Source organism: Schistocerca americana, chromosome 1 (genome assembly GCF_021461395.2).
Source record: "Schistocerca americana isolate TAMUIC-IGC-003095 chromosome 1, iqSchAmer2.1, whole genome shotgun sequence".
NCBI classification, from domain to species: domain Eukaryota; kingdom Metazoa; phylum Arthropoda; class Insecta; order Orthoptera; family Acrididae; genus Schistocerca; species Schistocerca americana.
In genome coordinates, this window is record NC_060119.1 from 404,733,711 (window position 1) to 404,761,186 (window position 27,476).

Consider the following 27,476-nt stretch of genomic DNA (forward strand, 5'->3'; position numbering starts at 1 on the left):
CTGTAGCAGTACTTTACGGTCTACGTTTCGTCGATCTATGTCACACATCTTACGAAAGTCACTTCCACCCTTAAGCATTGTAGATCAGTGTACAAAGCATCGACACTGATGGTGTGTAGCTCAATACGGGTGGACGAATTCCCCGTAGCTCTCTGACAGTGGTTAGTGACCTGTTAGCTAGATGGGTGAATATCTCTCCAAGTGCGCTGGGGATCGAGGTAATAGAGGTAGCCGTGGAGAACGCACAGCGCACTGGACGGCTCTCGAACACGGAACTACGCTGCCACTGTAAGCCCCGGAATGCAACACATAGTTCCTCACTCCGCAACAGTGCCTACTCCAGCATACTGAATACCAGCAACCAGCGCACAACCGTCTCGCAGCTCAGCTAATATTAGCGCCTGAAAACAGATGAAACCCGAAGTGTATTGCCTGTGAAGCTTCCTTTCAAGCTCCAGGAGGATCACCAAAGTGACAGCCTTCTATGTTCTTCAGACATAGTCGCTTCGCATCGGGTTTTTACATACTTATTACTAATTACTTACACAGTAGTTTACGTACTGAATGTCCGCCTGCTTAGCTGAGTGGTAGCGTGCTTGCCTCCCATGCACTGGCCCCAGGTTCGATTCCCGGCCGGGTTGGAGATTTTCTCCGCTCGTAGACTGGGTGTTGTGTTGTCCTCATCACAATTTCATCCTCATCATCTCCGGCCATTGTGGCCGAGCGGTTCTAGGCCCTTCAGTCTGGAACTGCGCGACCGCTACGATCGCAGTTTCGAATCCTGCCTCGGGCATGAGTGTGTGTGATGTCCTTGGGTTAGTTAGGTTTAAGTAGTTCTAAGTTCTAAGGGGGACTGGTGACCTCTGATTTAAGTCCCATAGTGCTCAGAGCCATTTGAACCATTTGAACCTCATCATCGGCCTCAAGTCGCCCATTGTGGCGCCGCATGAAATGAGATGCACTTGGCGCCCCAACCCGAATGGTACCTCCCCGTCAACAGTGCCATACGATCATTTCTTTATACGTACTGAATTAATATTCAGGTGATGTGTTATTCGTATTCCCGCCAGGACATAACGATTTTGATTTTCTACAGTTTCCGCATAACACTTCAGGGGAATATCGGGGTAGCTTTTTCAAAAAATGCCGTTGACTTCGAAGGCATCTCGAAATACAAGACACCTCTCTATCTTCTTAACAGGTTTCCGAATACCTAATTACCCGTAACACAATTCCGTAACTACAGATACTACGTTTGAAAACATTTCTGGAGAGCCTACTGCACATAGCGTGTGACATCAGGTTATACAGGGTGTCCCAGCGATCTTGTCCACCCAAAATATCTCTGGAACAATAACAGCTATCGGAAAACGACTTTCACCGGTATCAATGTAGATCTGGGGCCCATGAATGTACATATTTGTAAACATTGTAAAACGAAAGCATATGTGTTTTTTAACACAAACTTATGTTTTTTTAAATGGACCTGCTATATTTTTTCTTCAGCAATCCATAGCATGACAAAGCACATACACAATGGCGTTGATTGCACCGCAATATTCCCATTACATCCCGAGATATTAAGACGCGAAGTTGACACTTGAAACACCCGACATGCGCTGCTGGCGCACATCCTGAGGCTCAGGCGTGAACTCCATGCTGCCCGTAATCGCAGCAGACCGTAATATTCGTTTCGGACCTCTTGATAAGCATGGAGGTGTGATTAAACATGTAAATCACATCGCGATTACGGGCAGCATGGGGTTCACACCTGAGCCACGGGACGTGCGCTAGCAGCGCATGTCGGGTGTTTCAAGCGTCAACTTCGCGTCTCAATATCTCGGGATGTAATGGGAATATTGCGATGAAATCAACGCCATTGTGTATGTGCTTTGTCATGCTATGGATTGCTGAAGAAAAAATATAGCAGGTCCATTTAAAAAAACATAAGTTTGTGTTAAAAAACACATATGCTTTCGTTTTAGAATGTTTCCAAATATGTACATTCATGGGCCCCAGCCCTACATTGATACCGGTGAAAGTCGTTTTCCAATAGCTGTTATTGTTCCGGAGATATTTTGGGTGGACAAGATAGCTGGGACACCCTGTATATTAGAAAGTATCTAAACTAGACCCCGGGTTCCCGGGTTCGATTCCCGGCGGGGTCAGGTATTTTCTCTGCCTCGTGATGGCTGGGTGCTGTGTGCTGTCCTTAGGTTAGTTAGGTTTAAGTAGTTCTAAGTTCTAGGGGACTGATGACCATAGACGTTAAGTGCCATAGTGCTCAGAGCCATTTTTCTAAGCTAGACATAAAGCGTCAACACATAGACGTTTGCTCTCAGACTGAGTTGGTCAAATCTGAAAAAGCATTATTACAGACAGCGACATGCTCGTGTGTTGTAATTAGGTAAGTTGAAACGTATCGTTACTGTTTGTGTCTGAGTAATTCGTAATCCACCAGTTCGTCTCACTGCGACGATTGACTAATGAACAAAGACACAGCACACAATGGTCTCACCGTCACCGAACAAGGGTCAAGTAGGTAGTTTTCGGTAACTGCATAGAGTAACGAATACGTGTCCCAGTACATTATCCTTGATGTGGCCCTGTGTCGGTAACGGGTAATGACAAGGCACATGGCCTTGTACCTGCTCGGGCGAATCGGTAGCGACACGGAGTAATGAACAAGTAGTAGTAGTTTTATTCGTCCGTAGATAAAATTTGAAAGGATATCTTGAAATTACGTTCTGTTATTTCTGATACTATTTTTTTTTTTTTTTTTTACTACTGTGAGTTCGTTCTTGCTATGCGCGCACCTGGCAACCTAGCAGAGGTCATAATATAAAGTGACGTATGCATTTGATATGAAAAAGAATTATTAGAAACGTGGAACTCATTTTTTTGCCGCGTCCTGCAAACAGCTTCAGCAGTGATGCAGTAACAATAACAATATGGTTTTACAATTAGAGGTTTTAATGTTGACCTACTTGTTTATTTCAACAAATAAAATAGCGAGAAATCTTGGATGAAAACAATAGATGATTAAGTGACGGGTGTGAACGTTAAAATTGGTGGTTTCATTGATGCGTTTTCTCAATACAATAGTAATTTACAGGCGGGTCTTTGCTTTTGAAAAAAAGTGAAAACATGAGATATTGGAAAGCTACTCAGCTGAGGTCACGGTACACTTCAACACATATTCTTGTCGTTCATTAATATCCGCAGTAACACTTATACTCATATAATAAATTATGATGGATACTGGCTATAGAGGGTCGAGCTGTCATTTAAAGACCGGAAGGGGTGAAAGAAGCAATAAATAACGGATAGAAATTTTAGAACCAAGACCTTTTTTTAAATTCAAGCGTTTGCTAGTTGAAAAACAACTAAACAAAGTAGCATATGTATTAATTTATAGGCTACAATTCAACTGTACTCCCGAGTCAAAGCAGAAGATATCACAGGGGATGTTGTATGTAGCTTCATTTTATTTTAAGAATTCTTCTAGAAAAGAACCCGTTTTCAATGAATCTTTAATGTACAGGTGGCTGCAAATAGAATGTTGCTTCTGCAAATAAGCTATCCTACAAAAACAATCAAATACGACTCTTTACCTCAAGGACTGTGAAATGAAAAATGATGTGTTTTTACCTGTTTTCCATCGACCAATTTTGTCACTTATTAATGCTCACAGTAATAATTGTACTGATATATTAAATTATAAAGTGTGCTGCATGTAGAGTGTAAAGCTGTCATCTGAAGACTGGAAGATAGTCTGCAAATTAGGGAGATCAGCCAGCCTCGTTCGAACGCACACTTCTAGTTAACAACTGTTCTGTTGTATGGAGTTGCTAGAGTTTAGGCTTCTTAGCCATTTCTTATACTCGACTACGCTTATTGGGAAGATGTTTCTGCTTTCCGTCTCATGAATTTTAGACACAGAGGTTTACAAATGAAATCACACAGAAACAAGTACAGAATAATATTCAAACGAATCATGACTTGCCCTTCGTAATATGATAGATGGTCTGACGACAAGAAATACGTCCTGCCGCAGCAAATAATAAACACAGAAAGGGTCGATGTCTACTGTGTTTCCACCACGATAAGGTCAATAGTGCAAAGATAGATACTTAGAAAGAACGGTAATAACGAAAGGAAAGAAAGAGAAAGATTTAAGACAGACACTCAGTTGTGTGTCATAACTCTCATACTAACTAGGCATATAACTACCGAAACCGCATACCACGAGGAAACCAAATTCGACGCTTTTTTTCGTTTTTCGTTCTCCATTTCAAACAGTAGAACGGGTTGTTTTAGGTTCGCACCAGTATATACTCACGCTTCTTCACAGCCAGCTCCCAATTTGCATGAAAGTTGGTTATCAGTTCCCATATTTAACTGACTCCCAATAAAACCTAGACAAAAATTAAAATTACGTGTGTTGTATGTGTGCGTATGTCTCACTGAAGATGTCGAAATCGACGCTAAGTTTATGGATGTAAACATAGTGGGAGCGAACGTTACGACTGCAAGTAATTTGATCTCAAATCCTTAGCAATAAACAAAGCGAAAACCGTCTTATGCACAACACATACACAGAGTTCCAAATCGAAGTCCAGGTACAGAAAACAAGGAAAATCTGCATTCCTGGTGAGTGTAACGTGGCCACTACGTACACCAGACATAGGCCCTTGGGGGGGGGGGGGGGGGGGGAGGGGGGGCTATCTAAAGGATAAAATGTTCAGCTCAGCATTTCTTGATGTGCAAACATTTACGATGCAAATACAAGCTGCTGTAGTGGCGGAGACGGAAGAAATGTTGCCAAAGACATGGAGAAAAATTGAGTGTCGCTAGGCGTTCTACGAGCGACAAACGGAGGACATGTTGATGTGTATCCATATAAAATCTTAATGAGATAAGCGACCATTATCAACAAACCTGATAGCTGTATCTAGCAAAGTACCTTACAAATAAATGTCTGTTATCAGTGAAAGTCTTCCTGCTCACCCTAATTTAACGATTGGCATATTGAAAATGCAGCAGTAAGAAACGAACTGCCGATTCAGTCGGTGGTGTGAGTCTTCAATTACCTGCTCGTCGCCACTCTTTGAATCGGTGTATCGCTGGAGTGGTGGGATATTAGGGACAGTATAAAAACCACCGTCTTAATTTATTTTTTCAGCTCAAAACTAATTTCAGAAGTGGCTCTGAGCACTATGGAACTTAACTTCTGAGGTCATCAGTCCCCTAGAACTTAGAACTACTTAAACACTGCGGCCGGTGGTGTCTTTATCATCCTGCAGCGAAGTACTATGGGGCAGCAAATGCAGCACCGTGCCCTTGCTCAGTAAGAGAAGCGTACAAATCCTCACTCGTTTGTAAGAAACTAGGTTTTCGTTCTCGAATGCAGTCAGAGAAGTGGTACACATGAGTGAATAAATTTTCTAACTTTTCTCTTTAAACGGAGGTAACAACTTCATAAAAGTAGCGCAGTCGTGTTTTTCGTGGTCCTTGGAAATGGTACACAGAGAAAGTAAGACAGCGCAGTTGGACAGTCGGGTCCCCAGCGGGCACTTTTTCGCGGACCGCAGCCCCTGGAGTTCGGGTCGGTAACTCAGGCGCACGGTTGCGTGAACCGCCGAGTGCCGTGCGAGTGCAGACCCCTGGCGCCTCCCGAGCCATCTTCAGCAGCACCCCGGCGCACGTGGCGGCCGTAAACAGTACGTGTTACGCGACCACATCTGCTTGCAGCGCTAAGCGCCCCAAGGCCGTTCTAAGTGCGGCCTGCCGTTACCTGTGCCTACAGTATGACCCACCGAGCAAGTGGTGGTCTCCGAGACCTGCTGTGGTGGCCGGGTACGTTAATTATCGAGAAACTACTATGCTAAGGCGGGCCATACTCGCAAACAAGAAAGAGATCTTATCGCCGGGCGCTGTACGTGCGCTCCTTATGAGGCCTTCCGCCTACCCTTCCCTGAGTTATATCATCACATTTTGCGTCCATATAGGTAGGCTATACGACGCAAGAATATAGCATTAACTATAGCAGAATTCACACTAAAATTGCCAGATAAGTGGTAACATATTTTCCACCTGTCTCACGAATTACTCTGCGGTTATAATTTAAGTGCAGTTACTCACATCTGTCCAGTGTGGGCTGGACCAATGTCCGTCCCATTCAGATAAGTCTTTCGTAGTGTGGTTTCTTTCCGTTATCGTTTACGTACCCAGCAGTTTATAACGACGACGGGCACATACCCCAAGCGTACAAGTAATACCATAGTAATCTGGTGCCAAAGTATAAACGACGTCTTGTTTTGTCTTCCAGCAAACTCTCTTTATCCACCAATACACCAGAATCATTTATCCAACACTGCGTTTGTCCAGTATTAATGGATGCTTCACGTTTCACAGGTGATTCATTAACTGCATTGTTGCAACGATTCTACTTGTCTTTAGTAGAAGCCGGGGGGAGACGATGCCTCAGTTTACGGGAAAGCTGGTTATCAGCTCTGCGCTGGTTGTTGATAACTCTTGAGCTTTGCTGTACAAGGCTCATATTCTCCATTCTCCGCAATTTTGGACCCACAACAGTACCAGAAATTCAGAGACACATTCCCCGCCAAATCCGTATCGATTGTCACTTTATGGCACGGACAAGTAAACTGTTGGCAAATGTCGTGGCCGACGAGGAAGTTACGAGTTTTAAAAGCATGAGTAACTAGCTAATAGAGTAACAGTGCAGTCCTCTCTGATTACTACAACGACCCCATAAACAACAATAGAAACTATAACTCCGCAGTTACGTTGAAAAAACTTGACACTCCGTTTTTTTAAAGTGTTTCTGGTACTTTTCACTTGCGCTACTGTATGGTGAATGCCTTGTCGTGCTTTTAACTAAAGATAACCAGTCATTATGTAAACAAGACTAAAGGAAGAAGACTGAAGTCAGTAAAAAAGTTACTACGAAGGTTGGAACCTGAACAGTGGCAACTGTTTGTTCACAAGCGATACAAAAGAGTTACATGTTTGCACCTATTACTGTCCTTCAAAGTAGTCACCAGTGTTGTGTAGAACTCGTTACCAGCGATGTGGAAGGCGTAGTACACTGTTAGCAGAGCCTGTTCTGTTGATGGTGCAAATGGAGCGGTCTGCTGCCTGTCGAATCTCTGGAAATGTTTTGAAACAAATGCCACGGACTGGTTCCTTCATCTACGGATTCAAATCAAAGTCACAAGGACTTAAGTCCCGGGAGTATGGTGGATGGTACAGTACTTCCCAGTCCCATTGACCAAACAGAGCAACCACAGCTTGCACTGTATGCGCCCGCTCATTGTCATGAAGAATAATGGGTGGGTTGCGCAGAAAGTGTTGCCGCTTCTTTCGCAAAGCTGGTCAAAGGTGGTGCTCCAAAAACAAACAGTAATACGGTGCATTGACGCTCTGCTGTGGAGGAACGTAATGCATTAGGATAACACCATCACAGTGGTACACGGGAATCACCATAACTTTAGACCTCTTCATTCGCACCATCAACAGAACAGGCTCTGCTAACAATATACTACGCCTTCCACATAACTGGCAACGGGTTCTACACAACGCTGGTGACTACTTTGAAGGACAGTAACAGATGCAAACATGTAACTCTTTTGTTGCCACTATTTAAGTTCCAACCCTCGTATATTAGATAATACTGAATTAATGGACCTATTTCACCAAGAAGCATATCTCAACCACTAACATTACTGCGTACTTCATCTTCGACGAGAGAAACATAATATTTCGTAGTTGGAAACATTGTTCCATTCCTTGGAACGTGAGCAGAGGCCGATCGATCGCGATTGTTAAGACAGTCGTGTTAGGACATACGTGTGTTACACCTTGTCAAGTCAATCTGTTTATGGTTTTCCGTCATTTCCCAAAATCCTATGTTCATGGTTGTTTCTTAAGTAGGGTACGACCGCTTCGTGAACCAGTGCTCCATCTCCAGTGACTTCATAATCGATCACACGTTAAACTGCAATCTTTTTTTCGTTCCGAAGGTCCCTGGCATCAGAGATTCACGAATAGTTAAGGAAAATCATGTAGGTTACCTAGAGGCATTGTAATGGGTTCAGTGACGTGTTAGATACAAAACAGTCTCCGCGCATCCCGAAAGTTAGTGAAAGATTAGAAAAACTAAATAAAAAGCGATCAATGCCTCTAGAAGAGACAATTTACTATCGTAATTCTTTCGTTAATATATCAGACTACTTCATTAAAATATGTCTCTCCTGTAGAGGTTTGGATCTCGATGGTGCAATGCGTGTAGTCGCCAGATTTCCTACGATGAACATCTCGAATCGCCGTTCTTGCATATGTCCCTGTTGAAGACGACTGAATCAGCTGACCTTACTTGTCCATCGCAATTGACAGTTACGATTACAGTCATCTTAGGTGTATCGTGTTTGGACCACAGGGCAATCTAACGAATTATTCATCAAATTGAGTACTCCTATGGAATCACGTAGACCATCGTGTCAGTATATATTCAGGAGATTGCCCGGCCGCCCAAACCCCGGGAGTCGCATAAAGCACTTACACTTTGGCCAGGGACCTGTGGTTTCTACAGTACGCGTCTCTAAAGCTGTGGGCTGACCTCGTAAATTAATCGATCATCGGAACATCGTGGAGGCTGATTACTTGTCTGTCGGCTACGGTGTTTGCAGAACACTTGTCCCTGCGATAAGATAAAGATCGTTGTATATTTCGCGCTGAATTTCTGATACTGTCGTGGCTCCCAGATTGCATGGAACGGAAGCCTTACACAGTAGAAGCAGGAAGTTGTCTGAAACGAGCTCTGGGGTGACTACCAGCTTTTCAGTGAACTACAAGACCAGCTTATACCGGCCTCTGCTAAAACCGAATCGACGCAACAGCCCAGTTCAAGCATTCTGCCTATCAACGTTGTAAAAACCCTGTCTTTGACGAATGATTCTGACGCAGCGGATAAACAGAGTTTAAGGAACTGTAGTAGGACAGTTCTCAACATCGTGAAGGAGTTACGATATCCTAGGTGTATGGAAGCGTCACTGTTATACATATTTCTCTTACTTAATAGGTATGAAAGGAAATCTATGAAAACAGAAAATACCCTTCTACGTAGCATTTGTTTTATTACTCTTGTTCTATAATGAATTTTACCTTCCTGTGATTCGTTATGGTGTTAACAGATTATATTTTAATCTAGTTTCATCACTGACAAACATATCACATCCAGAAAACTAGGCCATCATGTAATGTATACAGATTGATGATGACAAGGTGGTAGCCTTTGTGGGGAATAAATGACACTCGTTATTCGATTTAGCTTTTCCCGGACAAAGAAACCTCGTACATTTCTAGCCTTATTAGGAGGTGCAATTTAACAGTTGTCTATATATCACCCTATAAGGAAGCAAAATGGCACAGTTTCCCACTGTGGGGTGCTATGTTGTGTGCAGGTTCATCAGTTAATACACTACGTTATAATTAACTGTTTTCTTCTTACATGTTATGTTTCGTGCGTCTCATGTAAATACTACGAATGATTTAAGGCACAATATGTAATGGTAGTTTGACTATTCAGTAACGAACTAACACGAAGTATGCTTTCTTTCGGACAGTTAATGCATTTTAATATCAAAGTAATCAGACACAAATCCAAAATCGACATAGAAGTGTACTCATGGATCGATTAATATTTTTCTCTAGTGTCGTTAGCGCTAAATGAGGAATGGTTTCTTGGAGAAAGAGACATAGTCCTATGCAGTGTCCAGAAATTGGTTGAAACAAGATTTTGTGATGAACTGCGAAGCTGGCATTCCTAATCAGCCTTTGCCTATTCGTTCTGGATCAGATCGGCATTACTAGCAGGCAGGATTTGGCACTGAACCAAGGGGTACACATGGACTCCTCGTCCTTTAAGACCACGACGGCACGAGATATAGAACACGTGCCCTGCGTACGTTAAGCCTAGGAGAGACAATTTTACTATCTCTACTTCAAAGTACTCAGTCTAACATTTCTGTAGGATAATCTTAAATATCTAAGGCCAAAAGTGGATTAGACCACCGCTGCTCTCAAACACGATTACAGTGCTTGATAATAATAATTACTCCGCCTACTCGGTGCTGTGGGTGCTTTCAAAGAGAGAGATAAAGAGAGATAACGTTCTGCGTATAGTTCATCCAGCGACGTGATGTTGTTCTCCGGATACTTGTGCCCTCCCAACGAATCACATATGCAGATCGGAAATCTACAGTTATGATACAAACAATGCAGTCTTTCTAGGCTAAAAGATTTCATATTTTGGATTAGTGATAAATAATCTGGCCTCCCAACACCAATTCATTTTCTATATATACTGGTCAGGCACCACTAATAAATCGCGAACGTAACTATCCCTACTCAGTACAGTATGATCTTCGTATTACAAATCCGGCGACTGAGCCGAGGAAAGCCTCCGTAAGAGATAATTTGGTTTCCAAATATATGTGACACCACGTGCACTGTTGTCTGTACGGTTTGAGTATGTTAGTCGCTTAGTACATCGTGTTTCCTGAGAGGTAACTGCACTTATATTATATGAAAAACGTTGTAAGATTACAGCGTCTATTTTTTTACATACTTTTTGCTTATTTTGTTTAGAGCTTGGTAAGCAGTTGATTCTCGTAGACTAGAGTGCTGGGCCTTATTTGTCAGACGCAAGAGTCTTCCATGCGGACGATTCATCTCGCCACCTGAAGTCGCAGATTCAGAATTTTCGGTAGAATGAGAGAGACATTTCTGCCATTGCTATTTCGTTGTCACAGTTTAAGAACGATAGTGGGCAGAGGGCTCTTGAAAAGTATGGCGCTGGGGCGTAATGCTACCGAATCTATGTATAAGAGAACGGATAGTACGGCACAGACATAGGAATTCGATTAGAAATAACTCGAAGGTAATAGCAGCTGGTGGTAGCGACTGTAATGCCAGAAGTACAAACGTAAGTGTCGCAACTCCATGCCTTTTAATTAATTTGTAATGCTGGATAGACTCTATTCACGAAACTATCAAGAAAGTAAGCAAAAGTAGTAATGGATCAACGAGCAGAGAGCATTTAATGGGAAGACAAAGTGTAATTATAGTAGGGAGACGTAGATAAGAAAGCGAAATCAACAAATAAAATATATAACTAGCTCCTCGTCCAGGCCGTGGAGGCCTAAGGGATGTCTACTGGCAGCCGTGTCATCCTCTGCGTTGGGGCGTCATGCGGATCCAGTATGCAGGGAGATGTAATCAGCACACCGCTCTCCTGGCAGTTTTGTACTGTCCAGACCGTAGAGCCGCTGCTACTCGGTCAAGTAGCTCCTCAGTTGGCTTCACGAGGATGAGTGCACGTAGTACCCGTCTTCCCTTCAATGAAAACTTCTTGGCAGTACCAGGAATCGAACCCGGGTAATCCACATGGTGGCCATATACGCAGACACTTAACGAAGGAGGCAGATAAATGAAATACATCACCGTCTGACGTGTGCTGTTTAACACACGCTCCAGTCGTGACCACCGCCGAAGTTCCACGTCAGTATGCAATAACCACTTACAGACAACAGGTGGCAGCACTAGCAGTGGAGAGTAAACGAAACGAGTCGGGAGAATGAAGACAACAGTGCAGTCCTTTTCACGATGTGAAAACGATTTAGCTGACGTACAAAGGGGCATGAACATTGGATTTCGAGCCAACGATAGAATAATTTCCGAAACGGGTAAGTTCAGAAGTTGTTCGGTGTCGCTGTCGTTAACGTACGAGTGTTATTCGGAAAGTAAGGAACGATCGGTCCCAGAATTGAAACCACAGTGAAAATCCGATGAAGTTTTGCACAAGTTTGTCGGGCAGCTCTCTAGTATGCCCGTCGATCGCGTTACGTCGTTATTTTTAGTTCTGAGCATACAGGGAGCACATAAAGGTGCCTAGAACAATAGTGTCTCCTGCCAAGTATGAGGGCCTGGTGAGAAATTTCGCCTGAAGCTACACAGCCAACATTCCATAACTGTCGTGCGTTTTCTTCTTCAAGACGATTCTCAGTCGCATTCTGCAGAGGCTATGAAGATGCTCCTGCATAGTTCTCTGCTGGAAATGTTTGATTACCCACGATACAGCCCGTAAATGTCTCCCTCTGAGTTTCATCTCTGTTCACATGAACCGCTGGCTACGACGACAGCATTTTGGCAGAGACAAAGAGCTGTAGGCCAGCGTAGAGAATTGGCAGAAAGTACTAGCTTCTATAACGAGGGCAACGGAAAATTGGTACAACGCCACGACAAACGTCTACGTCGGAATGGCGACTATGGAGATAAGTTGCTGGGAGTTGTAGCTAACTGTTGCAGATAAAACATTTTGGATTTTTTCTGTGGTTTCCATTTCGCGACCTATCGTTCCTTACTTTCCGAATAGGCCTCGTATATCGTGCATGTCAAACTGGCGCTATTCAAAACTGGCGCCGAGACATCTGTGGTGCAACACGAGTCATACATGACAGCGGTGAATGACGGCAGGAGAGATGTGTACTGGCGAATAGACATGCAACTGTTGAGCGGCTGACCGCCCAGATGAATCAAGGGGCTACCAACAGGGTCTCCTTTACGACCGTTCAGCAAAGTTACTGGTTATGGGTCTCCGTAGCAGGCGCCTGGTCCATGCACCCATGCTGACTGCTGTTCATCAGAGACGAAGGCTGGAATTTTGAAGGCAATACAGCAACAGGGCGTCCACTGAGTGCGACAGTGGCCTTTTCAGATGAATCACGTTTTATGCTCCATCAGACAGAAGGCCGTTGGTGCGCACGGCATGAAACGTCTGAAAGCAAACTCTCTCAACAGTCGTCGGAAGAGACCAAGCCATAGAGGGGAGCGTTATGGTTTGGGGAATGTTTTGTGGCATTTCCTGGATGATTTAGTCATTCTGGAAGGCGCAGTGGTTCAACACGACTATGCATCTACGCTTGGTGATCATGTTCACTCCTACATGCAGTTTTTTTTCCCTCGACACGATGACATCTGTCAGCAGGACAGTTCAACGTGACACACAGCTCGCAGTACACGTGCATGGCTCAAAGAGCACGACGATTAGCTTAACTTACTCCCCTGGTCATCCCAATCGAGAACCTGTGGGGCGGCCTCGACGCGACTGTATGTTCTATGGATCCTCAATCGAGAAATAGCGCATCAGGCGACGGCACTGGAGACGGAACGGCTCCAAATACCTGTCGGTACTTTCCAGAACTTCGTTGACTCTCTTCGAGCACGTCTCGTAGCATAGACGGTCCACAATGCAGAAGGTGGTCATTCAAGATTTTGACAGGTATTCACATCAATGTGACTGGACAGTGTATAGAGTGGATGACACGCTCTTGACATTGGCGAAAGCCCGAGAAAGTGATTGAGACACTATATCCGTATTTCGGATGAATGGGGCTCAATTTCTTGTCCAATAATTCTCTTATATGTATATAAAGCTTTCGCTAAATTACTTCAATTCCAAGACGGTTTCTTCAGCCAGTTGACTATCATATTCTTCTCTTATTTTTGTCCATTTCCGTTGGCCGCAACGTTAAGGTGTAACCTGCCTCTTGTTCGTTTGGTTGATAATAATAAGATCATTGTACAATAATGTGACGAAAAAGTTCACAACGTACAACAATGACTCCTATACGAAAGCTAAATATATAAGTTACCACATAGGAACGGAAAAATTTGTGAACATTTGCTAGGAGCAGTATCACGGAAGTGACACTTCGGTATCCTGTTAGCAGAATAGTGTTGCACAGAAATAACATACATAAACAAGCAAAAAAATAATTCGAAGGTAAAAACCTTTTAGGATGTTAGGCCGCGTCATGTTATTCTTCAGTTCCATCTACACGATTAACGTTCAGATCCCTAATCTAGGATCTTTTTCAGGATCTTCGGGTGTTAGTGATTAGCTCAACACTGTCAAGGAGCGGTGTCTACAGAACAACTTGTGGCTCTGGTAAAGTGTAGATAGGCGAAACGAAAAGGACAGTAGAAGAACTTAGTAAAGAACACGAACGCTACAAGCGATAGCGGAATATGAGGAGAATTGATACCAACTAACTGATTTCTACAACGTGCGTGTGCTAGTGAAGGAAACCATTTATGGAAGTTAATCACTAGGAGCGACTGAGATATTCAGAGAAGAATGTAACTTCAGCTGGGAAGACTGATTTAGGCTTTCAGCTCCGTGGCTTCTAGCCATCAGTGAAGTAAAGGCGCAGCCACGGTAGGCGAGGAATACAAAACAATGACCGGGATGCCACGTCTGCGGGCAGTGTAGTAATATTTTGATAAACACTTCCCCTCTCGTGCTCTATCTGTTTTTCTTTGTATTTGATGACAACGGCCCACCAATAGTAGCCAGAAAAATTTTGTCCAATAACCCCATTTCATCTGTATAAGAATGGGAAAACTGCCTTTGTAAGTGAACGTAAAGTGCTCCTTGAAAATGTTCAGCTAACCGTCAGCACCAGATAATGCAAGCAGGGAGGTTGTTCGTGTAGAAGAAATTGAGGAGTAGCATGACGCTTCGCCGTAACCTTACAGCAGTGGAGGCAACTTTGTATCCACTTCCAGTGGGGTTGTTAAACACATAGTTAGGAGAATCACACACCCATGTATACGTAGTATTGCTGCTGGATAATTACTCTAAACGCCGACGTAACTTGTCTTGAACAAAACTCAAACATTAGTTTTGGATCTTCCAAACATCTAAAAGTTTGATCATAAATTCTTTCTCAAAAACTGTGCTTGTAATTTTATTTGATACAGAGTGTGTTTTTTACAGTTTAACTCGGTTTCACCCCATACTACGAACGTTTCCTTTGGTTATCGTTATTATTAGGATTTTTATGAAAGTTTGGAAATTTGCTGTACGGATTTTCGACAGGCAGTACCATAAAATATCTGTGGTAAATCTCCTGATTCTCTATGATGGCTGTTAATCCCTACGTTCGTGTTTGCACACAACACACATGATCCAGTACGGGGCTGAACAGGGATGTCGAGCCCGATGCCACATTCCGAAACCTCCTCCCTGGGTAGAGGATATGGAGGGACCTCTGCTACTCAATTGATCCTATCCTGTTTTATCGCTTTTTAAATTTTTTCTTTTATAATTTACTATTTCCAGTACGTCATATAATACCTTTTTAAATATAATATAGCTGCCATTTACACCCAGAAAAAAGACATAAGGTCTCTACGTGGCTCCACCTCCACGTGGAGCGGCGTGAGCAACTGAGTCGGCTATCTCAGCTGCGTAGAATGTGATGTACGTGCTGAGTGAGCTGACATGAGCAAAGCACTACGATCCGCACAAAAATTATTAGATAACGGACCTAGTAGTCCAAAACCGGAATGAAAAAATGCACCAGTGCAATGCAGGTCCTGTGGAAGGAGGAACGCCGAATGCTGATACGAAATGTTCCACGTGTCTGCAACCACACTGATCTACAATTAGTTTACTCGTTTGCGGAAGGAAACGGTATTAAAATCTCTGGCTGAGCAACCATAGCTAGGTTTTTCGTGGTTTCGCTAAATAATTAAAGGCTAATGACGGGCTGATTCCTTCAGCAAGGTCATTGCTGATCACTCCTCCTTCTTCAGTTGAGTTAGCAAGCTAGTAAATTTCCAATGACGGCAACATCGAGTGGAAGTTACGCTGGAAGCTTCTTTTCATCTGCGATCTGAAGTTTTCCTGGCGTATTTCCAATTTGAACAGTTCACGGGTATCCGACAGGGTAACGTCGTAATTACGACGCTACCCGGTCGGATACCCGAGAACTGTTCAAATTCTTTTCATCTGTCTGTTAATAATAATAGCCTTAATATCCCTGTGTAACATAATGTTCCAAAATTTGTGTTGCTAATGTTTATGCAGAGCCTAAGCACAGAAATCTATGTGTAGGGAAGATTCGTAAATACCTCTGAAAACGCGGTGAGTGATTTGTTCCAGTAACTTTTCTCCCACTACAACCGAATGTGCTATCCGAAACTCGATGAAGTAATTTGTGGTGGTCTTCAGTCCAGAGACTGGTTTGATGCAGCTCTCTGTACTACTCTATCATGTGCAAGCCTTTTCATCCCCGAATAACTACTGAAACCTACATCCTTCTGAACCTGCTTACTATTTTTACCCCCGCCCCCCCTCCGGCTCTTTCCTCCAGTAGTAAACTGGCAATCCCTTGATGTCTCAGAATGTGTCCTATCAACCGATCGCTTCTTTTGGTCAAGTTGTACCACAAATTTCTTGTCTCCCCCAATTATATTCAGGAATTTCTCATTAGTTATGTGATCGACCCATCTGATCTTCAGCATTATTCTGTAGCACCACATTTCGAGTGCTTCTATTCTTTTCTTGTCTAAACTGTTTATCGTCCATGTTTCACTTCCATACATGGTTATACTCCTGACAAATACCTTCAAATAGATTTCCTGACGTGAAAGTCTATATTCGATACAAATAAATTTCTCTTCTTCAGAAACGCTTTCCCTTGCCATCGCCAGTCTACATTTTATATCCTCTCTACTTCGGCCATCATCATTTTTTTGTTCCCCAAATAGCAAATGGTTCAAAATGGTTCAAATGGCTCTGAGCACTATGGGACTCAACTGCTGTGGTCATCAGTCCCCTAGATCTTAGAACTACTTAAACCTAACTAATCTAAGGACAGCACACACATCCATGCCCGAGGCAGGATTCGAACCTGCGACCGTAGCAGTCGCACGGTTCCGGACTGCGCGCCTAGAACCCAAATAGCAAATCTATCTACTGCTTTCAGGGGGGGAAGGACGTCAAACGGGACGACTTGGAGCAGGAGAGGCACCACAGGACATTTCATTTTCTACTGTGTATACTTTTACAAATAAATTCATAAAACTTTGTCAGCGTGACCAGGAAGGATACAGGATTCACACTCATAGCAGTGGAAGCGCAAAAACACAACAAAATATTTTTTTTAGATATGAAATTTCATCATTTTTTCACTTAGTGTTGGCTGCATTTGTTGCTATAGGTACATTTTTTCTTCACAAGTAAGAGACATTCTTTGATGAATTTTGCACAGCATACAAACCATACTTACAGGTGTATGAAACTCTAGAATTTTCCAAATCTATTAAAAATTGCGGTAAAAATTGAGATAATTAACTAAAAAATTTGATTTTTTTCTAAACATAAAGTTTAAAACGTAACAGTTCATTCATTTTTTCATAAATTAAATAGCTTCTAGAGTTTCAGACACCTGTAAGTATGGTTTGTATGCTGCGCAAAATTCATCGAACAGTCTCTCTTACTTATGAAGAAAAGTGTACCTATAGCAACAAATGCAGCCAATAGTAAGTGAAAAAAAGATGATATTTCACATGTAAAAATAATATTTTGTTATGTTTTTGAACTTCCGCTGCTACAAGTGTGAATCCTGAATCCTTCCTGGTCATGCTGACAAAGTTTTATGAATTTACTTGTAAAAGTATAGACAGTGGAAATTAAAATGTCCTGTGGTGCCTCTCCTGCTCTAAGTCGGCCCGTGTGACGTCCTACCCCCCTTAAGTATCTCATTTCTAATCTGATTCCCTCAGCATTATATAATATAACACGACTACATTCCATTATTCTTGACGTTGTTCAAAACAGAAACCTTCCGCGTCAGACAGATGCCAGTTCAACTGCGCCGAGAAGCTTCTGGTGACACGCACGAACCACTGCTTTGTTAATGTGTCGCAAATGCTGCTGACCAACAGCACGAGCGCCCACCGCGAATTCTTCTCCGGACTACGACTAACTCTAAAATGTACGGCGGCGAGTACTGTGTGAGCTGTGGCTCCAGCGAGAGGAGGAACTTCCAAATTGTCCTCCGGAGAGTCGAAAAGAATGCTCATCACGCAGCAGGCTGCACCGTGCCCGGGGACCGCCGCCGCGATTAATACATTTCGTCGAGTTCACTAATTCTGGCGAGCTGTCGCGGATGTGGCGTGGGAGGAAAAGGCGAGGGCGCGGCCGCTGGAAGGAACCCCCTGGGCCGGAAGAGGAGGCGAGTTTTTGGAGGCCGGCACCCTCCCCGTTGTAAATCGCGCCTCGCTAGCGGCGCGCGCCGCACAAATGTTGCGTATAAATACCGGCACAATGCTCATTGTCTGAGAGCGGCCTGCTCCGCCATAATGCAGAGCCGGCTCCTTTATTACGGAGCGGAGGCACAACGAGCCGGCAAAAAACGCCGCTGCGGTCGCCGGCACTTGTCCGCCGACAGCCGGGAGCGCCGCAGCCGCAGCCCGCCTGTATTTGCATTTCTCCGCCGAGTCACAAAGGGGGCGACATCCTTCACGATGCTCTCCTTCTATCTGCAGTCTTCAAAAGACCACCATAAATTGGTTTCGGGGCAGCTGTAATAGTTTTCTTCTTCTTCGTTGTTTTAATGAATCAGTTTTGTTGCTAAATATCATCGCTGATTTTTCAAAATGTGTATAGGAGTAGACAGAAATATGGAAACACCAAAAACACCACATATTACCATACGTAGTACGGTGTAGAAAACCTGCTGGCATTGAAAACAGCTTCCTGTGCTCTCGGAACGGATAAAATCAGTTAATTTTTTGCGGAAAACCAGAGCATCGTAGATATTCACAAGCGCCTGCAATGAACAAAAGCACGGTGAGTAGTTGCTCGAGGCATCTGTCATCACCACTCAAACCTATCCGATCTCCCGAGTGCCGGCCCCCCGCACACGCATGTGACTCCTGCAATGTTGTAACGTGCGGACGCTCTCTTGCGAGGTGATCGACGGATCACAATCAGATACATCGTTGCTCATCTGAACGTTCCTGTTGGTAGCGTTGAGACACTCGTCCACCAGTTGCGGTAATCAAAGATGTGTGCCCGCTTGATTCCTCGCCGCCTAACAAGACCATAAAGAACAATGGAGAACCATATGTCCGGAACTGCTGGCGCGTTATGAGGCTGATCGTGACAATTTGTTGTCGGACATTGTCACAGGCGACCAACTCTGAGACGTGTATTGTTCTACTCTCGAAAGAAGGAAGGAATATTCGTTTAACGTCCCGTCGACATCGAGGTCTTTAGAGACAGAACACAAGCTCGGATTGTGTCAAGAACGGGGAAGGAAAATGACTGTGCTTTTTCAAAGGATATCTCGGAAATCCTAAGCCTGGATGGCCGGATGCGGATTTCAACTGGCTTCTTCCCTTATGCGAGTCCAGTGTGCTAGCCATTCCGCCACCACCTCGGCTGCGACCCTCAGGAAATTGAAGAAACGACTTCAGCGTGTTCGTCCTCACAAAAACGAAAACGAGCTTCTCCTTCTCCATGACAAAACAAGGCCTCACACAAGTCTCCGCATTCTAGAGAAGCTCACAAAACTTCTTTGGATTCTTTTTCCACCCTACAGCACGGGTCTCGCATCTTCAGATCTCCATCTGTCTCCGCTCAGTGGAGGATGCGACTCCACTGGGAGCAATACGTGATGATGCGGAGGTTATTGATGCAGCAGGACATTGGCTCCGACATCGACCAGTAGAGTGGTACCATGCGAGCATACACGCCCTCCCAGTAAGGTAGCGAAAGCCGGTCGCATTGGACGGAGATTCTTTTGTAGCCAAAAGAGTGGGGAATAATATGATGTTTTGGAATCCTGAATAAAGTCAACCTGCCTTTAGAAAAAAAGAAAATGTGTTACGTTGCTTACTGAATACCCCTCGCACGTCTTCCATTTGGTTATCAGGCCAATCGTATACCGTTCGTCCTGCAAAACTGTGGCAAGTTCAGGTAACGATGAGAGAGGTGGTTAGCGATCACGCACTCTTCTGCCCAAAGTAGACCACACAGGCCCGCTAATATTGAAATCTGGTGACTGTGGTGCCCAGAGGAGATCTGAAAATTCATCCTGGAGCTCACAAAACCAGTCCAGGTCGTGCGAGCTTTATGGACAGCACCCCTGTCATCTTCGAACGTAGCATCACCACTGTGAACAAATACTGTACCATGAGACGAACCTGATCAGCGAAAATTGTCACATAATCCTTGGCAGTAAAGCGACCTTTCAGTGTAACCACTGAACCCATGGAATACCTCGATACGGCTGCCCAAATCGTCATCGCACCCTAAAAATGTTGCACTCTTGGAACGTAAACTCGGCCAGAAGATGGGAACAGTGTGAAACAAAAGTCGTCGAACCAAATGACATACTTCCACTGTCTCATATTCCATATTTCATGGCATCACATTTTCCTGTTGCGTCACTGATGAGTGGTTTTGGGATTCCAGCACGCTCTGCAGTACCCTGCTTGTGGAGTTCATTTCCTGTTGCTCTTTACGAGTGCGACCTTCAGTTCCGCAGCGTCTTTTGCAGCAGTCACCCTCTTACATTTTGTGACCGGCCTCTTCACTGACCTTCTACCACGATCACTGGACGCACACTTTCGTTTGCATCGTGACCTAGAGGATGATGCTTTTCCGCTTCCCATGTATGCCATGATACGTTACCTCTTGAAACATCGGATACTTCGGCCACCTTCGTTACGGAAGCGTTCACCGTACGAGCGCCAATAATTTTCCCTCGTTCGCATTAACGTAGAGCCAACATAATGCACTCAGAACTACATCGAGCACCGTTCTGACCATGACTGACACTTGCAACGTGTTGAGGACATCGCACAGGTGCCGTACGTGGTCAGATACAACAGCCCAACGTGCAGACCTGGCTAGCATCTACATTTATGTTCAAACGTGCTTTTCTCGTGGTATTTACATATTTTTGCCCAACACCTGAATTACGTTATGCACTTGCACGTGTATACACTGACGGTAACGCAAACTGTTAAAGCCTTTGCAGATATATACACTGACGTGAAATGTAAACTGTTAAAGGATGAAGCATCAGTCCAATAGTCATCAAATTTTGATGAGGTGAATGATGGGGATGAAGTTTAGACTGTCATTCTATTTTTAACTGATGTCAAAAAAATGGTTCAAATGGCTCTGAGCACTATGGGACTTAACTGCTGAAGTCATCAATCCCATAGAACTTAGAACTATTTAAACCTAACTAACCTAAGGACATCACACACATCCATGCCCGAGGCAGATTCGAACCTGTGACCGTAGTGGTCGTGCGGTTCCAGACTGTAGCGCTTAGAACCGCTCGGCCACTCCGGCCGGCAACTGATGTCAATTAGATGTGTTCCTCCATTTCTCCCATCACTGTTCTGACTGGTCTGATGCGGCCGGCCACGTATTACTGTCCTATCCTCTTCATCTCCACATAGCACCCGTACCTAACGTCCACAGCTGTTTGTTGGACATACTCCAGTCTCTGTCTCCACTTACAGCTATTACTTTTTCCTCCCTCAAGTATCACGGAAGTTATCAAATGTGTGTGAGTTCTTAAGGGACCAAATTGCAGAGGTCATCGGTCCCTAGACTTACACACTACTTAAACTATCTTAAACTGACCTATACTAATAACAACACCCACACACATGCCCGAGGGAGGATTCGAACCTCCGGCGTGAGGAGCCGCGCAGGCAGTGACATGGCGCCTCTAACCGCGTGGCCACTCCGTGCGACCGGAAGTTATCCTTGGACGTCTTAACACATGTCATGTCATTCTGTCCGTGCCTCTTGTCAGTGTTTTCCTCACGTTCCTCTGGTTACTGAGTTTTCTGAGGCTCTCCTCGTTCCTTACCTTTTCAATCTGCCTAATTTTCAACATCCTTGTGCAGCACCACATCTCAGATGCATTGATTCTCACCGTTTCCTGTTTTATCCCCAGTCCATGATTCATACCCGTAATATGCTGTGCTCTAAACGTATAAAGAATATTCAAAAGAAAAGGTATGTAACAGAACTGTGAGTATAATTAAAGTCTTTATACAAAAGAAATAACCAGAGGACTGATCGCAACTACCTCACTGTTTCACGACCAGGCCGCGCGGGGTAGCCGCGTGATCTATGACGTCTTGCCACTGTTCGCGCCGCTCCCCCGACGGAGTTTCGAGTCCTCCCTCGCGCATGGATGTGTGTGTTGCTCTTTGCGTAAGTTAAAGCTAGATTAAGTAGTGTGTAAGCCTAGGGACCGATGATCTCAGCAGTGTGGTCCCATAGAACTCACCACAAATTTCCAAATTCAATACCAGAAGGATTCCCTGGGCCCAGAACTCCTGTGGCTGTGACAGGAGCCAGTATTTCACTGTATCGATCAGCTCGTCGTCCGCGTTGAAGTGCTTTCCTTTGAGATTTTATTTGTTAAAGGACTAAACACATGGAAGTCGGAAGGCGACATGTCCGGGCTGTAAGGAAGATTCTCAAACTGCTAATACCTGAACTTGAGGTTTATACCACGTATGACCACAGAGACATGTGGACGCGCCTTATCGTGGAGCAGAATCACTCCCTCTTTGAACAGCCCCGGCCGTTTTGCTCTTGATGGACTTGCGTAAGCTACCGAGTGTCTCGCAGTACACAATAGTGTAATTCCAAATGTGTCGGACCTCGGACGTCCAGAAACACGTTAAGCATCTCCTTGCCTGCTGAGGGAACAGCATTCATTATTTTATGGGGAGGTGATGACACATGCATGCTGTCTCGCTTTCTCACTGGCTCGACGTGATGGCACCAGCTCTTCTCACTGGTGACGATCCGCTACAGAAAAGCGGGGTCTTCCTGATACCGCAATGGGTACTGCAGTGCTAGCCCCATACGCATTTCCTTTTGGGGTTCACTGAGCTTCCTCGGACCCCACCGCGCGCCCACCTTCCAGGAGACACCTGTCGTGCACTGTTGTCCACACTGTTTCAACAATGGCCGCCACCATCACTGCCAACACGGGCATTGTGACACGCCGAGCACTTCTCACTATCTCGTTTACCTTGTCAGAGAGTTCGGCCGTGGTTGTCGTGTTTGCCTTACCTAGTTGCCGGTCATCACTCAAACTCCCGGCCATCACGAAAACGGGCACTCCAATTTCTCACTGACTTCTCGGACACACTGTCTCCTCCGTATAAGGCCACGAGCCGTCGATGAATAGCGGCCGGATTAACCCATTTCGCAGTCAGAAATCAAATAATACCTCGCTGCTTATCAAACGACAAATCTTGCAATGTCAACGTCACGATATCCTCACACTGACGGAACACACAACTTCCTCCTTTTCTCCTGCTCCATGTGCCTGCACATGCGCACAGCGACACCGGACGCTACATTCGCTCCCTTAGATGTCTCACTACGTTATCCGAAAACGGCATATACAAACTTCAACCCGTCTGGTTGTTGCTTTTGAATACTCTCTGTACATTGTCAGAAATATGATCCTCAAATTGAGATCAACCTTGATACTAGCACACTTATTTTGGTCAGGAAATCCCTCTTTCTCTGTGTTATTCTGGTTTTATATCTTCCTTGTTTCATCTGTCACTTGTTATTTAATCGTCTAAGGTACCAGAATTCCTTTACTTCATCCTCTCCTTGGTCAATCATTTTGATATTAAGTTTATCGCTAGTCACATTTTACCTACTCCCCATTACTTCCGTCTTTCTTCGGCTTACTCCCATTCCATAGTGTGTGATCATTAGACTGTTCATTGCATTCACTTTCACTGAGGGCAGCAATGTCATAACCAAATCTTAACTTTCATATCCTTTCACCCTTAATCCCATTGCTGAAGCTTTCTATTATTTCCGTCAGTGCTTCTTCGAGGTATAGAAAGAACGGTAGAGGCAAAAGACTTCCTATGTGCAGTGTATACACTCTTTTGTTTTCCGTGCATGGAAGCAAACAGCTTCCGAATGTAATCTTAAGGAAATTCCTGCCATGCCTGAAATGTATGCTGTGTCGTTTCATGAAGAGTGCTGTCTGGAAGCCGGTGTGAAAGTATACGTTTTCCCATTGCCTCCTATATATGTTCCGTGACTGACAAATCAGGGAACTGGACCAGACCGTCATTAATAGTATATACCTAAAGGCGTTTCTGGTGTGAGTCGTTGCATTGTCTTGCTGGAATATGTCATTTCGTATATTAGTCATGAAGGGAGACAAGCTGTACCAATCTTACCATATACCGGCGAGAATGTAGATTGTGAACTGTGAAATGCGCTCGAAGTTTGCGAATACGGTGTTACATCAGCTATATGATTTACTATAGACACAGGAAAATTTGTGCCGGACCAGGACTCGAAACCGGATTTTCCGCTTATCACAAGTGGTTGTATTAACCACTTCGGCTATCCGTTCACAACTCCCGGATCGAGACAAGCCTCCATACGTCGCAGTTCCTACGTTCCATAGCGCTCGCACACTGTTCGTGTGATACCCACATAGTGAGAGACAATGTTATTCTCCGCAGTTTGCCTTGCTTTCGCATGAACTACAGTTAGCGCAGTGTATTTCACAGTGTATATGGTTCGATGCAAATATCTTTCAGATGTGCATTCCAAACACAGACACTGCTCCATGCAGCCATGTATGAAGGACTTTCGCATCGAAATGCATAGACACTGTTCACATACAGACATTGTACCTTTGTTTCAGGTTCTATTCAACAGTTCACAAATCAGTCGGCCCTCTCGTTCCACCATCATCCAGGAGTTGGATAGTTGGGTAGGAATGGGTCAGTAGAATCATTGCTTCTTGCGGCCTTCCACCAGATCGACTACAGACACTTTAGCTTCGATCTGACAGCTGCAAATGGAATCACTGAGTACTATAGAACCCTATTAAGTATCGCAGTAGACTCGGATTCTACATCAAACAAGTGTCTGCTCTAATTGGTATGATTTCAGCCGAAAACGACGCATGGCAGCTCGAGATCTCTCCCCATTAATCTGCTCACAGCCGTTCGTGTAGTCACTGTGCCTGTAACCTCTTCCCAGCTTTCAGTGGTGCGTGCGTTAATCAGAGCCAGTCGAACTAGCTCCTCGTGGTGCAGTCCTTCTGGAAGGACCCGTGCCTACTCCTGTTGCCACACTGTTAGTTCAAATGGCTCTGAGCACTGTGGGACTTAACATCTGAGGTCATCAGCCCCCTATAACTTAGAACTACTTAAACCTAACTAACCTAAGGACATCACACACATCCATGCCCGAGGCAGGATACGAACCAGCGACCGCAGCAGTCACGCGGTTCCGGACTGAAGCGCCTAGTGCCAAACTGTTGTTCTGACCTCGTCCTGTCACTACTCCTTCTGCAGTCATTGCCAACTGCATCTGTGATCTGTCGGTATGATGACCCCATGTCTCTCACACTGGTTCGACCTTTATCAAAGTCAGAACGATGGCGTTAAGCTGTACATGCGTGTCCTGTGGCGATACCGTGTTGCGACCTCAGCTGAAAAGTTCCGTTAACTTTAGATACTCCAGCAGCCATCTTGTGCTCGTAACATTCTTCTTCTTTAAGAATGGCTTTTTCCTGTGCTGTAGATAAGTTCGCACGCCGATGAAATTTTAATCAACATATCCCACAGGAACGGATATACTTTACTATTAGTTTGGTGGAGTCCGGTCAGAGTATTGATGGTGTAGCAAATTTTTAGAAATTTTTATAATTCTGTTAATTTTAGAGAAATATGGTGATGCTACTTCCAGTTGCTTAAAAATTTATACGATCTCATTTTTAAGATGTGCTTTTGCTTCTTCAACTGAACCATTTAATATTATGTCTGTAAGTCTGTCTCTATACAGATGGTAACAGGTTCAAATGGCTCTAATCACTATGGGACTTGACATCTGAGGTCATCAGTCCCTTAGGACTTAGAACTGCTTGAACCTAACTAACCTAAGAACATCACACACATCCATGCCCGAGGCAGGATTCGAACCTGCGACCGTAGCAGCAGCGCGGTTCCGGACTGAATCGTATCAGGACCTCGGCAGCTCAGTATATAAAATTCCGAATCAAACCACCTTCAACCGTCTAAATTTCCTGTTGTTATTTTATTGAGAAACCAGTTTTGGCACTACATTACGCCATCTTCAGATCCTTGACCGACGTGCAGGAGGATTCCCATCTTTGGTGCAGTTAAAATAGGGGGCCACAATTCAGTGACTGTACCCTTCGATCGTCACCTTTCCGAACACTTGCGCTAGCAGTTGACTATGGATCAAGACACACTACAATAATTTCACCGAAAACAACTTCGATAATTTTCTCAATTTTTTAAATTTTGATTCATGTGACATAAAATTAGAGATGCAGAAGGGCAACGCTATATCAATATACACTGGAAAACATTCGTGTAGTAATCTTCTACAGACATGAGTGTATGGATGAAAAACAGAAATATAAATAATAATTGTGTTTCGAACGCAGGGAACAAAATTAAAAATCCGCGGCGCTACCACTGTGCCACCACATCATCTTCCGGTACTGCGCGGTAAAAAACAAAATAAATACCTCGGAAACTATGACCGCCGTTTTATTCAAAAACGGTCGGGTCCTACGGATAAGCTTATTTTGATCCTCTTGCACTGAACGAAGTTCCTGCAAAATGGGGTTGAGCACTTGTCATGTTCTCCTCGTTAGCACTCGCTCATTAGGCGACTGCACTGCGACGGAACGTGTGACAATCAACCACTGCGCGCGAAAGTTTAAAAACTATGATTTCAGTAGATCAGAACTGCATACTACCAGAGTTATGGCCCAAATACACTCTGGAAATTGAAATAAGAACACCGTGAATTCATTGTCCCAGGAAGGGGAAACTTTATTGACACATTCCTGGGGTCAGATACATCACATGATCACACTGACAGAACCACAGGCACATAGACACAGGCAACAGAGCATGCACAATGTCGGCACTAGTACAGTGCATATCCACCTTTCGCAGCAATGCAGGCTGCTATTTTCCCATGGAGACGATCGTAGAGATGCTGGATGTAGTCCTGTGGAACGGCTTGCCATGCCATTTCCACCTGGCGCCTCAGTTGGACCAGCGTTCGTGCTGGACGTGCAGACCGCGTGAGACGACGCTTCATCCAGTCCCAAACATGCTCAATGGGGGACAGATCCGGAGATCTTGCTGGCCAGGGTAGTTGACTTACACCTTCTAGAGCACGTCTAGGAATGGTAGAACGATGGGTTCGATGACGGTTTGGATGTACCGTGCACTATTCAGTGTCCCCTCGACGATCACCAGTGGTGTACGGCCAGTGTAGGAGATCGCTCCCCACACCATGATGCCGGGTGTTGGCCCTGTGTGCCTCGGTCGTATGCAGTCCTGATTGTGGCGCTCACCTGCATGGCGCCAAACACGCATACGGCCATCATTGGCACCAAGGCAGAAGCGACTCTCATCGCTGAAGACGACACGTCTCCATTCGTCCCTCCATTCACGCCTGTCGCGACACCACTGGAGGCGGGCTGCACGATGTTGGGGCGTGAGCGGAAGAC